The 16,897-nt window shown below is 48.4% G+C and overlaps 1 non-coding gene across 1 annotated transcript; it reads right to left on the reverse strand.

The window, feature by feature from the left end:
• Positions 1 to 8,065: 8,065 nt before the first annotated feature.
• LOC143290613 (5S ribosomal RNA) lies at positions 8,066 to 8,184 on the reverse strand. Its single transcript, XR_013056423.1, has one exon. It is a non-coding gene; the product is annotated as a 5S ribosomal RNA (ribosomal RNA).
• Positions 8,185 to 16,897: the final 8,713 nt, after the last annotated feature.

Below are 16,897 nucleotides of genomic sequence, written 5' to 3' on the forward strand. Positions count from 1 at the left end.
CTGGAACAGCCCTGGATTGGTTTGTCTCAAACGTATCCTGTCGTACCCAGTCTGTCCTCGTTGGTCACGAATCCACTCCATCTGTGTTGAAGTATGGAGTGCCACAGGGTTCAGTATTGAGCCCGTTTTTATTTACAATGTACACACCGCCTCTCAGCTCTGTCGTTCGTCAGTCAGGTTACTCAAACCATTTCTTTGCAAACGATTCCCGAACGCACACTTCTACTGTTCCTTCAGACTTTCCAACTCTGCCTGTAGTTTGAAAAAAATTGTATTGAGAATGGCGCTGAGTGGGTGAGTGCGAAAATGTTGAAGATGAATTAGGATTAAACTGATCACATGTATCTATCGTCATAACTGATCACATGTCTATCTATCGTCACACCTGATCACGTCATACCTGATCACATGTCTATCTATCGTCATACCTGATCACATGTCTCTCTATCGCCATACCTGATCACGTCATACCTGATCACATGTCTATCTATCGCCATACCTGATCACATGTCTATCTATCGTCACACCTGATCACGTCATACCTGATCACATGTCTATCTATCGCCATACCTGATCACATGTCTATCTATCGTCATACCTGATCACGTCATACCTGATCACATGTCTATCTATCGCCATACCTGATCACATGTCTATCTATCGTCACACCTGATCACGTCATACCTGATCACATGTCTATCTATCGTCATACCTGATCACATGTCTATCTATCGTCATACCTGATCACATGTCTATCTATCGTCACACCTGATCACGTCATACCTGATCACATGTCTATCTATCATCATACCTGATCACGTCATACCTGATCACATGTCTATCTATCGTCATACCTGATCACATGTCTATCTATCATCATACCTGATCACGTCATACCTGATCACATGTCTATCTATCGTCATACCTGATCACATGTCTATCTATCGTCATACCTGATCAAATGTCTATCTATCGTCACACCTGATCACGTCATACCTGATCACATGTCTATCGTCACACCTGATCACGTCATACCTGATCACATGTCTATCTATCGTCACACCTGATCATGTCATACCTGATCACATGTCTATCTATCGCCATACCTGATCACATGTCTCTCTATCGTCATACCTGATCACATGTCTATCTATCGTCATAACTGATCACGTCATACCTGATCACATGTCTATCTACCGTCATACCTGATCACATGTCTATCTATCGTCATACCTGATCACGTGTCTATCTATCGTCATACCTGATCACATATCTATCTATCGTCATACCTGATCACATATCTATCTATCGTCATACCTGATCACATGTCTATCTATCGTCATACCTGATCACATGTCTATCTACCGTCATACCTGATCACATGTCTATCTACCGTCATACCTGATCACGTGTCTATCTATTGTGCACACACTAGCCGATATCACGTGCAGTTGACACAGCGTGTGTGGTACGCTTCATAACCGTCCAACAATGTCGCCAGAACAAACTGCGTGAACATGCGTGAATGTGCATTTGTGCGTGCCTTCTCCCAAAGGATCGCCACCTTGCAGCTTGAGGCCCCCCCCCCACCTCCTTCCCCCCTGACGGGCCCCAGCACTGACCTGATCAAGGAGCAAGGGGCAGGACAGGTCAGGTGCTTGGAATGCCTGTAGACGCCGTTCCAAGAGGAGCCCTTCACTGTACGCTGCCAGGGTCACACACCCAGACCTGGCGCTCAGCGCTTGGAGAAGAGAGAAAAAGATTTGAAGAAGAACGGTACGCTCACACACACACACACACACACACTCTCTCTCTCTCTCTTGCTCTCTTTGTCTCCCTCTCTCAAACACGCGTTCACGCGCCATCGCACACACACACACAAGTTCAAGTTCGAGTTTTAATTATCCTTTCACTCCTATTGGAGTATGGAGGATTACTGCAAAATAATCTTTTCATGCCCGGGACAAACGTTTCCAAATACACAACAATGTCACATAAAAGTTGAGAAAACACAAATGTCTTTTAACTCCAAAAGTGTAGCTGGGCAACATTTGCAAATCTAATCATCTTACTTGCAGCTAAAATGACTTTTTTTTTTTTTTTGGCCTCCTTTGAGCATATTACAAAAATTAAAAACCGATTTTGGAGACAAATGTTGTTTTTTTAGGAACATATCTATTTCGTAACTGATCATAATTGGGACATTCCATTATAAAATGAAACTCATCCCCAATCACAGACATGTTACAAACCTTACAAAGCCGTAACTCTCGTGGTATGCCTTTGTGTCTCCCTGTTTCTATTTCCAGCTTATGATAACAACTTCGAAATCTGAAGAAGCTGATAACGTCAATTATCAGGCATTTGACTTATATATTTTTCTTTTCATTGACTACTCGCCTCTAGAGCATGTCTCCATAGATTTTGAAAACTATCTCTCAAAGCAATGTTGACATTCTTGCAGAAAGATTCCCTCTCTAAGAAGAATTGAGCATCCCAAACACAGTCATACCCTGCTTCTATTAAAATTTGTCTGATACAACTAATCCATTTTGAAGAATAAATACCATTTCGATATAAGTCAAGTAATATCAAATATATTTTCCCAGAATATTTTTTCTGTGTTTGATATCACTAAGCTGGTCCAAAATCGAACTAATCTCATTTTCACTAACACACTAACTGGATAAATACCTGTTTCTCCATAAACAATTTGGGTCATAGTATTTCTGTTCAGTTTGAACAAGCGTTTCAAAAATTTCAATTCTAATTTTTCAAGTATATCTACATTTTCATAACCCCATATTTCTGCACCATACAACAAAATAGGAACAATCATAGACTGGTACATGTCCAGAATGATATGTAAAGGTAAATCTTGATTTCTGGCTGACTGAAGTAAAGAAACCATAGCTTTTTGTGCCTGTTCATAAATAATTTTTTTAGCTTTGTAAAAAGTTCCGTTTCTACTAAATTCAATACCAAGATATTTAAAAGAATCGACAACATCCAAACATGCATCACCAAACTTAAAAACAGGCTTTAGCTTGTTTGTAGAATTAAATATCATCACTTTAGTTTTCTTTACATTGACCACTAGTTTCCATTTTAAACAATATTTGTGAAAAACATTGAGGGACTGTTGTAATCCTTCTTTCGTCTCCGAAAGTAAAATTGTGTCATCTGCATACATCAGTACAAATAATCGCATGCAACTATCTAAGTCTGAAATGTTAACATTCAATAAAAGATCAACAGATGGACTCTTATGCTCAGTTAAATACGACTCTAAATCATTGAGATACAGAGAAAAAAGCAAAGGCGAGAGATTTTCTCCTTGTCGTACACCCTTACAAATACTAAAGAAATAAGATTTTTCACCATTTAAAAACACATATGACTTAATTCTATCATACATGTTCATTATGACACGCAGAATTTTACCATTCACGCCTTCATGAACAAGTTTTTGCCATAACCCACTTCTCCAAACTGAATCAAATGCTTTTTTAAAATCAACAAAAGCACAGTAAAGTTTCTTCTTTTTCATGAAAAAAAAAAAAATCAATTAGTGATTTCAAAACAAACATTTGATCTAATGTAGACTGAGACTGTCTACATCCTGCTTGGGCCCCTGAAAGTATATTGTTTACACACACACACACACACACACACACGCACGCACGCACACACACGCGCACACACACACGCACGCACCGGCACGCACACACGCACGCACGCACACTTTCTTTCATTTAAAGGACATCAAATTATGAATACAAACACCCAGTTCATTTTCAACAACATTCGCACGCTGTCTTTCCGATAAAAAACAAACATCCACCCCCCACCCCCCCACGCCCCCACCCCACGAAAACACCGAGTGGGTCACTGCTGTGACCTTCCCCTCTCCAATTCTAGACTTCGGAGAAGAATTGATGGAGGAGATGTCAAACCAGCAGGGGAAAACGCGCCATCTTCCCACCCCTATAACAGTGTAGTTCATTTGTTTTTTGTTTTTTTCTCATAGTCATGAGTTTTCCTTCTGTCATTTTTTTTTAAACTCTTTCCATACGAACGACGAAAGAGACGACGTTAACAGCGTTTCACCCCAATTACCACCATCAAAATATTGCAAGCGGAAGGCTTTTATACTGAAGAAGTGAATGTTGACAAAGAATACCACATTTCTGACGACGGAAGCTAAAGGTTGGGTCATTCAGACACCCACTGGACATCCGAGGGGTCTGTGTAGAGGAGAAGAGAGGACTGGCCGTACTGAGTGAGTTAAGTTACAGACAAGTTTGTTCCTTAATATATCGGTCCTCAGCTCCCGAACTGAAAAGGAATGAATTCGTCGAGTGTTTGCTGTGTGATTTGTCGTTTGTTTAAGGCCCTTAAGGGTAATATTCGGTGACATTCTCTCTCTCTCTCTCTCTCTCTCTCTCTCTCTCTCTCTCTCTCTCACGAATAAACAAAAGTTCAAGTTTAATCCAACACATGATTTCTCAGGCCTGTTTTTAGCTTACCCAAGTCTGAAGCCCACTTCAAACACTTGCAAACACTTAAACTGAACAAATAAAGCACACACACACACACACAAACACTGGCAGGATAGCACAGTACAGGCCTGCCGTGGAATTGATTGATTGATTGATATGGATACTTATATAGCGCCTATCCTCAGTCGCTTGTTTTACTTAGTCTTTTGTGAAGGACTATGACTCTCAAACTAGGAGGCAAAATTGCACTGGCTCTTAGTGCTGCAGCCTTGTGGTCTAGCTGGCCTTTGGGAACCATCCCAACGCCGACTGTCCTAAAACTATATTCTAAATATATTTCTGTTTAATAATTACGATGTAATAATTAATTGCAATGTTTTTAAAAGCGAATATGTGAAATGCTTTTATTTGAGAACATATGTTTATTACTCTTGTTTAATCAAGTTATCCGCGTGTGTGGGGTGGGTGGGGTGGGGGTGGGGTGGGGGGTGCGGGTGTGTGCTGATTATCTGGTTGTGGTTTTCCGCAATTCATCTTTATTCTTATCTTATCTGTCTATTATAATCAATGTGCAGTATAGTAGGCTGTGTTTATAATTATATTCAAATAATGTTTCTTAATTCTTTCTGTTTTTACATTAAGAATACTAGTTATTACCTGCAGTGTGTGGATGTATGTATGAAACGATGTATGTGATATTTTTTACATTTGTATCTTCGTAATATTTGTAGGGGCTGTTGTTGGCTTTTACAGTTATGGTCCCCATGTTGTTTACTTGTCTATGTTGTGATAATGCACCTGACCAAATTTCTCCAGTTGGAGATAATAAAGTTATTCTTATCTTATCTTATCTTATCTTATCTATCCTGGCCGAGAGAGTGGGGATGTAACTTGGGCAAGACACTCTCCACTATAATCAAATTCTAGCCCAAATAGTCGGAACAGCAGTTGCCTCCTCTGCTGTTCTGATGGTCATAGTCGGACACGACTGACTATCATATAAAAAAGATCCTCGCTCGGAAACCAAGCTCTAAGCGCTTTACAAACACGGGGTCATTTGCACAACAGGCTGCCTACCTGGGTAGAGCCGACTGACGGCTGCCATTGGGCGCTCATCATTCGTTTCCTTTGTCATTCAATCAGATTTCAGGCACGCACACATACACACTCAGACCGACATGTAACATTTTACGTGTATGACCATTTTCTTGATTTACCCTACCTGTAGGCAGCCATAGTCCGTTTTCAGGGGGGTGCATGCTGGGTATGTTCTTGTTTCCATAACCAACCGAACGCTGACATGGATTACAGGATCTTTAACGTGCGTATTTGATCTTCTGTGTTCGTATGCACACTAAGGGGGTTCAGGCACTAGCAGGTCTGCACACATGTTGACCTGGGAGATCGGAAAAATCTCCACCCTTTACCCACCAGGCGCCATCACCGAGATTCGAACCCAGGACCCTCAGATTGAAAGTCCAACGCTTTAACCATTCAGCTATTGCGCCCGTCGTGCATAAGTATGTGCACAGGCATGCACACAAGAGGAAGTACACACAAACAGACTGACAGACACAGACACATACAGAGAAAAAAAAGGTTTTATAGAGAAAAAAAACCCATTAGGGCAGGGTGTTTTTGATACATGTAAACCTGCACCTGTGTGTGTGTGTGTGTGTGTGTGTGTGTGTGTGTGTGTGTGTGTGTGTGTGTGTGTGTGTGTGCGAGAGAGAGAGAGAGAGAGAGAGAGAGAGAGAGATTAATAATAATCTTAAAATGGTTTTCAAAAGATTCAAAACTAATAAAAGGGAAAAGTGTTGTGGGCAAAATCCTCTAACATCAAACAACTACAATGAATTTCCTTTTGGTCTGTGCAGTATAGTGTACATTCTTCAATATCAGCATATGTCTTAAAACTGTCAAACACACATTGAAGTGACTGCTGAGAATAGCTAAAAATCAAAAAGAGTTGACCATGTCAAGATGTGAATATCATGAAAGAGGCTAATAATGGAGACATTGTCAACACAGTGGATCAACCAGCTGTGCAGACTGATTTTTCTTGTCATGATCACACCTTTGATCAGTATCAACATCTATTGCGTTATAGATATTCTAAAAGAGCTAGTGGTGATGTTTGTTTGTTACATTTGATTTATTATTGATTTATTATGTGGAGTGATGGCCTAGAGGTAACGCGTCCGCCTAGGAAGCGAGAGAATCTGAGCGCGCTGGTTCGAATCACGGCTCGGCCGCCGATATTTTCTCCCCCTCCACTAGACCTTGAGTGGTGGTCTGGACGCTAGTCATTCGGATGAGACGATAAACCGAGGTCCCGTGTGCAGCATGCACTTAGCGCACGTAAAAGAACCCACGGCAACAAAAGGGTTGTTCCTGGCAAAATTCTGTAAAAAAAATCCACTTCGATAGGAAAAACAAATCAAACTGCACGCAGGAAAAAATACCAAAAAAATGGGTGGCGCTGTAGTGTAGCGACGCGCTCTCCCCGGGGAGAGCAGCCCGAATTTCACACAGAGAAATCTGTTGTGATAAAAAGAAATACAAATACAAAATACAAATTCAGTTATTGATGCTTTATGCTCCATACAAAGTTCTTTACTTCCTGAATGGAAGCGAGACATGAACCCTCACAGCAGACTTGGAAAGAAGAATCAAAGCCAAAGAAAATTAATGAGGTGTGATCAAAAGATAGAAAAAAAAACCCCTAAAAACCCACTGAGTTACATGACCATATCACCAGTGAACAATTGCAATGCCCGTGACTCAGGGGTCAGCCCTGTAATATGTCACTATCCCCTGTTCCACCTTCTTCGCTGTCAACTTCAGCACGACAGTATTGCTTTTATGTGACAGTTGTCTCCCCCCCCCTTCTCTCTCTCTCCCCACCCCGCCCCCCGACCCCTATCTTTGAGAGTTATCAGCCCTTGCGCCCATTGGCTGCACTGCCTTGGTCTCTACATTTGTGTGTGTGTGTGTGTGTGTGTGTGTTTATCGTGCTCTGTTCTGTGTAGCGTATATGGATTTGTCCGAACGCAGTGACGCCTCCTTGAGCTACTGAAACTGAAACTGAACCTGTTCTGGATATTATTGACATCAATGTGCGCGTCTTGTTTCCGGGACTCCGAAGGTCGGAACCATTTCGTTTATTTTCATTTGCTCTAAGACTAATTTGATATTCGTCATATTTGTGGGTTCATTTACAAACTGGCACATGTGAATGCTGTTCACGTGACCCTCGTTGTCGTGTCAGCGACCAGCTTCGTCCTGCCTACGATACTCACCGCCTTTTGGCACGTTTTTCACGTGCCCAGCCCTCTCTCATACCGTCCGACCTCTGCTCTCGCACTGCCACTGTCACCATGGTGAACATCAATGACATCAGAGCTTTGCTTTGAATGCCATGGCATAGTTTCAGTTTCAGTAGCTCAAGGAGGCGTCACTGCGTTCGGACAAATCCATATACGCTACACCACATCTGCCAAGCAGATGCCTGACCAGCAGCGTAACCCAACGCGCTTAGTCAGGCCTTGAGAAAAAAAGGTTGCCAACAGCACCCGGTGTTCCCAGGCGGTCACCCATCCAAGTACTAACCGGGCCCGACGTTGCTTAACTTCGGTGATCGGACGAGAACCGGTGTTTTCAACGTGGTATGGCCGTTGGCGATGCATAAACACTAGCAGACTACACGACGACACGACACGGCGCATCATCAGCCTGGGTATCGGCAAACCGAATAACGAAGAGAGGAACCAGAGCGGGCAGACTTCGCCGTTTGTGGGGCTCTGTCCCCTGCACTGACCGTCCTCCTGTCTCTGATGTCAGCCCTGCTGTTGCTGTCACTGTCACTGACAACGTCACATCTGCTGACCTGTCTGGCATATCCTCTGACGTTGTTCCTGCTGTGTGTGACGTCAGCACTACTGACATACCCCTGATGTGTCACCTGTGTGTGTTGACACATCCACTTTATGCGGCGCTGTTTGTGCTGCTTCCAACCTCAACACACGTGTTCCTGCTAACATTTTTACTTCCCGTGACATTGTCCCCTCTGATGACAATATTCCGAACTGTAATGTATCCCCCGTGCCAGTGATAGCCTCTGCTCCGCTTCCTACTCCTGCCACACCTGTCTCAACTCCCGGACCTTTTTCTTCCTTCCCTTTGTCCTCCACTGCTCAGTCACCATCTTCTTCTTCCACTGTCTGCCTGCCTGACTCACCTGCTTCACCATTAGATTCCTCTCTCCTTACCTCTGATCTCTTTCATGCCTGTCTGTTCAATGCTCAGTCTGTCTGCCCTGATCAAAAGACTGGCTATATTTCTGATTTTATTTTTGAAAATAACTTTGATGATATATTTCTTACCGAAACCTGGTTAAAGTCACAAGGTCATGAACCCAAACTTAAACAACTGACACACACACCCTCCCCTGGATACAAAACTATGTCACTTCCTCAACTGTCTCGTGGAGGTGGCATCGCCACTGTCTACAGAGATATCTTGGAGTCTTCCCTCTCCTTCTCCCATAACCACGCCTTTCCACATGATACCTTTGAAATGCTAGAAGTCACTCTCAGTGTTCCCGGTCACTCAATCATCTTCTGTTGTCTCTATCGTCCTCCGCCTAGTCGTAAAACAACCTAACGTCTTCTCTGTTTCACGATGAGTTCCGAACACTACTTGATTACTACACCCTTCGTTCTGGCAAACTTATCATCCTCGGAGATTTCAATTTTCATTTCGACAACCAGACTTCCACTGATGTCAAACGCCTATGTCTATCTCTGTCCACTCATTCTCTCTCTCAGTTCATTACAGAACCAACACACAGATCTGGCCATACGTTGGACTGGCTCATCGCACGTGACTCTGATGCCATGGTTGCGTCAGTGACTGTAACTGACAAACTTTCTTCCGACCATTCTGCTGTTATATTCTTGCTTAATATTTCAAAACCTACCAGAACCAAAAAATATGTTACTCGTCGCAACCTGAAATCCATCAACATTAACACTTTTTCTTCTCAAGGTGCTGAATGCCTTTCCAAAATTTCTTCCTGTACCGACGTATCCACACATTACAGCACTGTCCTCTCTCAACTGCTGGATGAACATGCACCCCCCACTACCCGCATGCTCCCTGACAGACCCTCCGCCCCATGGTACACACAAGACATTCGACTTGCAAAACGCAAACGTCGCCAACTGGAAAGACGATGGCGATCAACAAAACTGCAAGTCCACAATCAAATATTCCGAAAACAAATAAAGTCAAACATATGATCTCATCAGCAAAGACAAACTTCTTTTCTTTTCAAGTTCTCGATGCCACATCCACCAAATCTCTTTACTCTGTCATGTCAAATATCTTCTTGGAACTGCAGAAAAGACTCCTCTTCCTTCTGCCTACACTTTATCTGAACTCCCCAATGTCTTCTCCTCTTTCTTTTTCGACAAAGTCCAAAATATTCGTACCATCTTAGACCAAATGTCTTCCAACCTGCTCATCCTGATCCTCAATTCAGCGGCACTCCTCTCCAGATAGAGAGAGAGAGAGAGAGAGAGAGAGAGAGAGAGAGAGAGAGAGAGAGAGAGAGAGAGAGAATAACATGGTGGACAAAGGAAATATGTACAATACGATCATATTAACATGTCATTTCATCCTTTTCGATACATAAACATTAAATGATGCATAGGAAGGATCAAGATATGCATGTTTGTGAGTATGGTAGTCGCGTCCGACTATGACCATCAGAACAGCAGAGGAGGTAACTGCTGTGGCGTCTATCTGGGCTAGAATTTGATTATTGTGTAAAGTGTCCTGTCCAAGTTAATCCCCACGCTATAAATGTTGTAAATTACTGTACTGGTACTGTACTGACACAACGATCAGCTTGTATCAGAGATCAGCTTATATTTCAGCCAACAGCAAAGTGAGAGCTGTATGATCAATGGTTTCTCCAGTCAATGGGAAGTCATTTACAGCTTAGTCTTCTGTGAAGGACTATAACTCTCAAACTAGGAGGCAAGACTGCACTGGCTCTTAGTGCTGCAGCCTTGGGGGCTAGCTGGCCTTCGGGAACCATCCCCAACGCCGACTGTCCTGAAACCCTCTTGGCTGAGAGAGTGGGGATGTAACTTGGGCAAGACACTCTCCAGTATGCCCAAGATAGTCGGGACAGCAGTTGCCTTCACTGCTGTTGTGATGGTCATAGTCAAACACCACTGACTGCCACGCGGATTACAGCTCCACGTATAATGCCAAGCAACCTGGGATAGATGTGGGGATGGGAGAGGCGGGGGTGGGGGGGCCGGGGGGAGGACGGGAGGGGGGGGTGTCAGGGGGGATGCCTGTCTTTCCCAACGTGTGTGTGGGTCACACTGAGTGACTGCCCAAACAGGGAGATTAACATCAGATGGCTCCCAGGTCTGGTGACACGCTTCCCTGTGTGGCAGTGCCGCCCCCAGTACACACAGCAATCTGCTATGATGAGCAAGTTATATACACACGCGCGCGCGCGCGCACACGCACGCACACATATACGCAATCACACGCACGCATGCAGACACATATACTCTCTCTCTCTCTCTCTCTCTCACACACACACACACACACACAGAGGCACAGAAGCACATAGGCACGCACACACACACACACACACACACACACACACACACAGAGCAGCTAATTTCACGGAGCAGAGATCGATACCAGATCGATAGTGAACAGAAGAGGCCAGAGGTGACTTGTACCAGAGTGTCCCACTGCTCAAATCACCACTGCTGGCTGAACAAAAAACGCCCACTACAATTGTCCCGGGTTGTCAGTCTCAGACCAGGCAGCACACACCTTTTCAACAGGCGTGGGAACGCCAGATCAGCCAGCTCACATGATTCATAACCTGCAGCAATTCACGTGGATGGCACGAGCATGGAACGCCTCTAGTCTTCCATGAATGAACTCACAGGGAAACAGGGTCAGTGATCTCGCGTGCCACGTGATTTGGTTTCGAAACGAAACCAAGATGTGTAAGTCAGCGTGTCATCTGAAACCCACAAGTCCTGTGGTTGTGACATCAGACCCGGTAATCGTCACTACCACGCACACTGCCACCGCAAAGCTCGACACAAGAATTTCACGAATTCCTGGACACTGAAGTCAGTAAAAAAAAATCTGACGTGAGTGTCTAAGGACATAAATCCAACGGTTATAAACGTTGTCGAAGGGTTTCTATTGTAATGATTTTATGGGTCCTATATTGCTTGCTTTGGGGGCTGGTCTTCAGGGTGGGTGTTTTGTTGTGCTGCTGGCTTCGTCTGTTGAAACAGCACCAAACCAAATTGTCAGCTGACAAATGATCAGTTCCAGTCTCAACTTTCATTTTCATGTGCAAAAGATGTGATTCTTGTATGCGAACTAAACAACACCGTCTTTTGTTTATGTATATATATTTTTTGTTCTTTAGAAATACTTTATGGGTCATTATTTTCAAACTGAAAGCAATTTTCCCATTTCCCCATTTTCAATCAGCTTCTGGTGGTGGTGGTGGTGGTGGTGGTTGTGTGTGTGTGTGTGTGTGTGTGTGTGTGTGTGTGTGTGTGTGCGTGTGCTATCTGAACGTAATTTAGAGTAAACTAATCAAACATCAACCTACTGTGGGGATGTCAGGAGATTAGGGACCTTCTATCAACCTACTGTGGGGATGTCAGGAGATTAGGGACCTTCTATCAACCTACTGTGGGGATGTCAGGAGATTAGGGACCTTCTATCAACCTACTGTGGGGATGTCAAGAGATTAGGGACCTTCTATCAACATACTGTGGGGATGTCAGAAGATTAAGGACCTTCTATCAACCTACTGTGGGGATGTCAGAAGATTAGGGACCTTCTATCAACCTACTGTGGGGATGTCAAGAGATTAAGGACCTTCTATCAACCTACTGTGGGGATGTCAGAAGATTAAGGACCTTCTATCAACCTACTGTGGGGATGTCAGAAGATTAGGGACCTTCTATCAACCTACTGTGGGGATGTCAAGAGATTAAGGACCTTCTATCAACCTACTGTGGGGATGTCAAGAGATTAAGGACCTTCTATCAACCTACTGTGGGGATGTCAGAAGATTAGGGACCTTCTATCAACCTACTGTGGGGATCAGATTAGGGACCTCTATCACCCACTTGGGGATGCAAGGATTAGGAACTCCATCTACCTCAAGCAATGACAACTTTTGCCGACACACAGCCCACCTGGGCGACAGCTGCTCAGCCACCTCCCACCCCCCACATCACCCACCCCCCAAACACCCCACCACACCAACCACCCAAACCCACATCACACCCAACCCCCCAACACACCACTACACAACCCCCCATCCCCAACACCCCATCACCAACCCACAACTCCCACACCCCACATCATCCATACCCCACAATCACACCCACTCCAAACCCACAACATCCACCTCCCCAACCACCCCACAACATCTACCCATCACCACTCCCCATCACCCAACACAACCCACCCAACCTACCCCCACACACTACCACTCCCCAACTCCACACACCCACCCCCCAACACACCCACACATCACCCACCTCCCCAACACCTCACAACCATCCACCTCACCCCACTAATCACCTCCCACACCCACCACCTCCCCAACACCCCACACACCCACCTCCCCAACACCCCACACATCATCCACCTCCCCAACACCCCACACATCACCCACCTCCCCAACACCCCACACATCATCCACCTCCCCAACACCCCACACATCACCCACCTCCCCAACACCCCACACATCATCCACCTCCCCAACACCCCACACATCACCCACCTCCCCAACACCCCACACATCACCCACCTCCCCAACACCCCACACATCACCCACCTCCCCAACACCCCACACATCACCCACCTCCCCAACACCCACACATCACCCACCTCCCCAACACCCCACACATCACCCACCTCCCCAACACCCCACACATCATCCACCTCCCCAACACCCCACACATCACCCACCTCCCCAACACCCCACACATCACCCACCTCCCCAACACCCCACACATCACCCACCTCCCCAACACCCCACACATCACCCACCTCCCCAACACCCCACACATCACCCACCTCCCCAACACCCACACATCACCCACCTCCCCAACACCCCACACATCACCCACCTCCCCAACACCCCACACATCATCCACCTCCCCAACACCTCACACATCACCCACCTCCCCAACACCCCACACATCATCCACCTCCCCAACACCCCACACATCACCCACCTCCCAACACCCCACACATCACCCACCTCCCCAACACCCCACACACACCACCTCCCCAACACCCCACACATCACCCACCTCCCCAACACCCTCACACACCCACCTCCCCAACACCCGACACATCATCCACCTCCCCAACACCTCACACATCACCCACCTCCCCAACACCCCACACCTCCCCCAACACCCCACACATCACCCACCTCCCCAACACCCGACACATCATCCACCTCCCCAACACCCCACACATCACCCACCTCCCCAACACCCCACACATCATCCACCTCCCCAACACCCCACACATCATCCCACCTCCCCAACACCCCACACACCCACCTCCCCAACACCCCACACACCCACCTCCCCAACACCCACACATCACCTCTCCCAACACCCCACACATCACCCACCTCCCCAACACCCCACACATCACCCACCTCCCCAACACCCCACACATCACCCACCTCCCCAACACCCCACACATCACCCACCTCCCCAACACCCCACACACCCACCTCCCCAACACCCCACACACCATCCACCTCCCCAACACCCCACACATCACCCACCTTCCCCAACACCCCACACACCCACCTCCCCAACACCCCACACACCCACCTCCCCAACACCCCACACATCACCCACCTCCCCAACACCCCACACATCACCCACCTCCCCAACACCCCACACACCCACCTCCCCAACACCCCACACACCCACCTCCCCAACACCCCCACACATCACCCCCTCCCCAACACCCCACACATCACCCACCTCCCCAACACCCCACACATCACCCACCTCCCCAACACCCCACACATCACCCACCTCCCCAACACCCCACACATCACCCACCTCCCCAACACCCCACACATCACCCACCTCCCCAACACCCCACACATCACCCACCTCCCCAACACCCCCACACACTCCCCTCCCCAACACCCCCACACATCATCCACCTCCCCAACACCCCACATCACCCACCTCCCCAACACCCCACACATCACCACCTCCCCAACACCCCCACATCACCCACCTCCCCAACACCCCACACACCCACCTCCCCAACACCCCACATCACTCCACCTCCCCAACACCCACACATCACCCACCTCCCCAACACCCCACACATCATCCACCTCCCCAACACCCCCACACATCACCCACCTCCCCAACACCCACACATCACCCACCTCCCCAACACCCCACACACACGCCACCTCCCAACACCCCACACATCTCACCCACCTCCCCAACACCCCACACACCCCACCTTCCCAACACCCCACACATCACCCACCTCCCCAACACCCCACACATCACCCACCTCCCCAACACCCCACACATCCCACCTCCACACCACCCACCTCCCCAACACCCCACACATCACCCACCTCCCCAACACCCCACACATCACCCACCTCCCCAACACCCCACACACCCACCTCCCCAACACCCCACACACCCACCTCCCCAACACCCCACACACCCACCTCCCCAACACCCCACACATCACCCACCTCCCCAACACCCCACACATCACCCACCTCCCCAGCACCCCACACACCCACCTCCCCAGCACCCCACACACCCACCTCCCCAACACCCCACACCTCCCCAACACCCCACACACCCACCTCCCCAACACCCCACACCTCCCCAACACCCCACACACACACCTCCCCAACACCCCACACACCCACCTCCCCAACACCCCACACCCACACCTCCCCAACACCCCACACCTCCCCAACACCCCACACACCCACCTCCCCAACACCCCACACATCACCCACCTCCCCAACACCCCACACATCACCCACCTCCCCAACACCCCACACACCCACCTCCCCAACACCCCACACATCATCCACCTCCCCAACACCTCACACACCCACCTCCCCAACACCCCACACATCACCCACCTCCCCAACACCTCACACACCCACCTCCCCAACACCCCACACACCACCCACCTCCCCAACACCCCACACACCCACCTCCCCAACACCCCACACCCACACCTCCCCAACACCCCACACCTCCCCAACACCCCACACACCCACCTCCCCAACACCCCACACATCACCCACCTCCCCAACACCCCACACATCACCCACCTCCCCAACACCCCACACACCCACCTCCCCAACACCTCACACACCCACCTCCCCAACACCCCACACATCATCCATCTCCCCAACACCCGACACATCACCCACCTCCCCAACACCCCACACACCCACCTCCCCAACACCCCACACCCCACACCTCCCCAACACCCCACACCTCCCCAACACCCCACACACCCACCTCCCCAACACCCCACACCTCCCCAACACCCCACACATCATCCACCTCCCCAACACCCCACACACCCACCTCCCCAACACCCCACACCCCACACCTCCCCAACACCCCACACATCATCCACCTCCCCAACACCCGACACATCATCCACCTCCCCAACACCCCACACACCCACCTCCCCAACACCCCACACCTCCCCAACACCCCACACACCCACCTCCCCAACACCCCACACACCCACCTCCCCAACACCAACACCCCAAACACCCACCTCCCCCACACCCCACCTCCCCAACACCCCACACATCACCCACCTCCCCAACACCCCACACATCACCCACCTCCCCAACACCCCCACCGCCCCCCCAACACCCCACACACCCACCTCCCCAACACCCCCCCCATCACCCCACACATCACCCACCTCCCCAACACCCCACACATCACCCACCTCCCGAACACCCCCACCGCCCCCCCAACACCCCACACACCCACCTCCCCAACAACCCCACACATCACCCACCTCCCCAACACCCCACACACCCACCTCCCCAACACCCCACACCCACCCCTCCCCAACACCCCACACCTCCACAGACATTGATGAGAGAAGGATAGGCGTCTTGCGTGTCTTCAGCAATTGTCTGTCAGGTTGTGCCGGTCAGCGGTCACCTCCCAGTTCCTGGGGCCCGTCTTAGTTGTACGCATGTCATTTGTTCGCTCCTTCGTTTAGTTATTCATTCAGTTATTCATTGATCTATA

Source organism: Babylonia areolata, chromosome 15 (genome assembly GCF_041734735.1).
Source record: "Babylonia areolata isolate BAREFJ2019XMU chromosome 15, ASM4173473v1, whole genome shotgun sequence".
NCBI classification, from domain to species: Eukaryota; Metazoa; Mollusca; class Gastropoda; order Neogastropoda; family Buccinidae; genus Babylonia; species Babylonia areolata.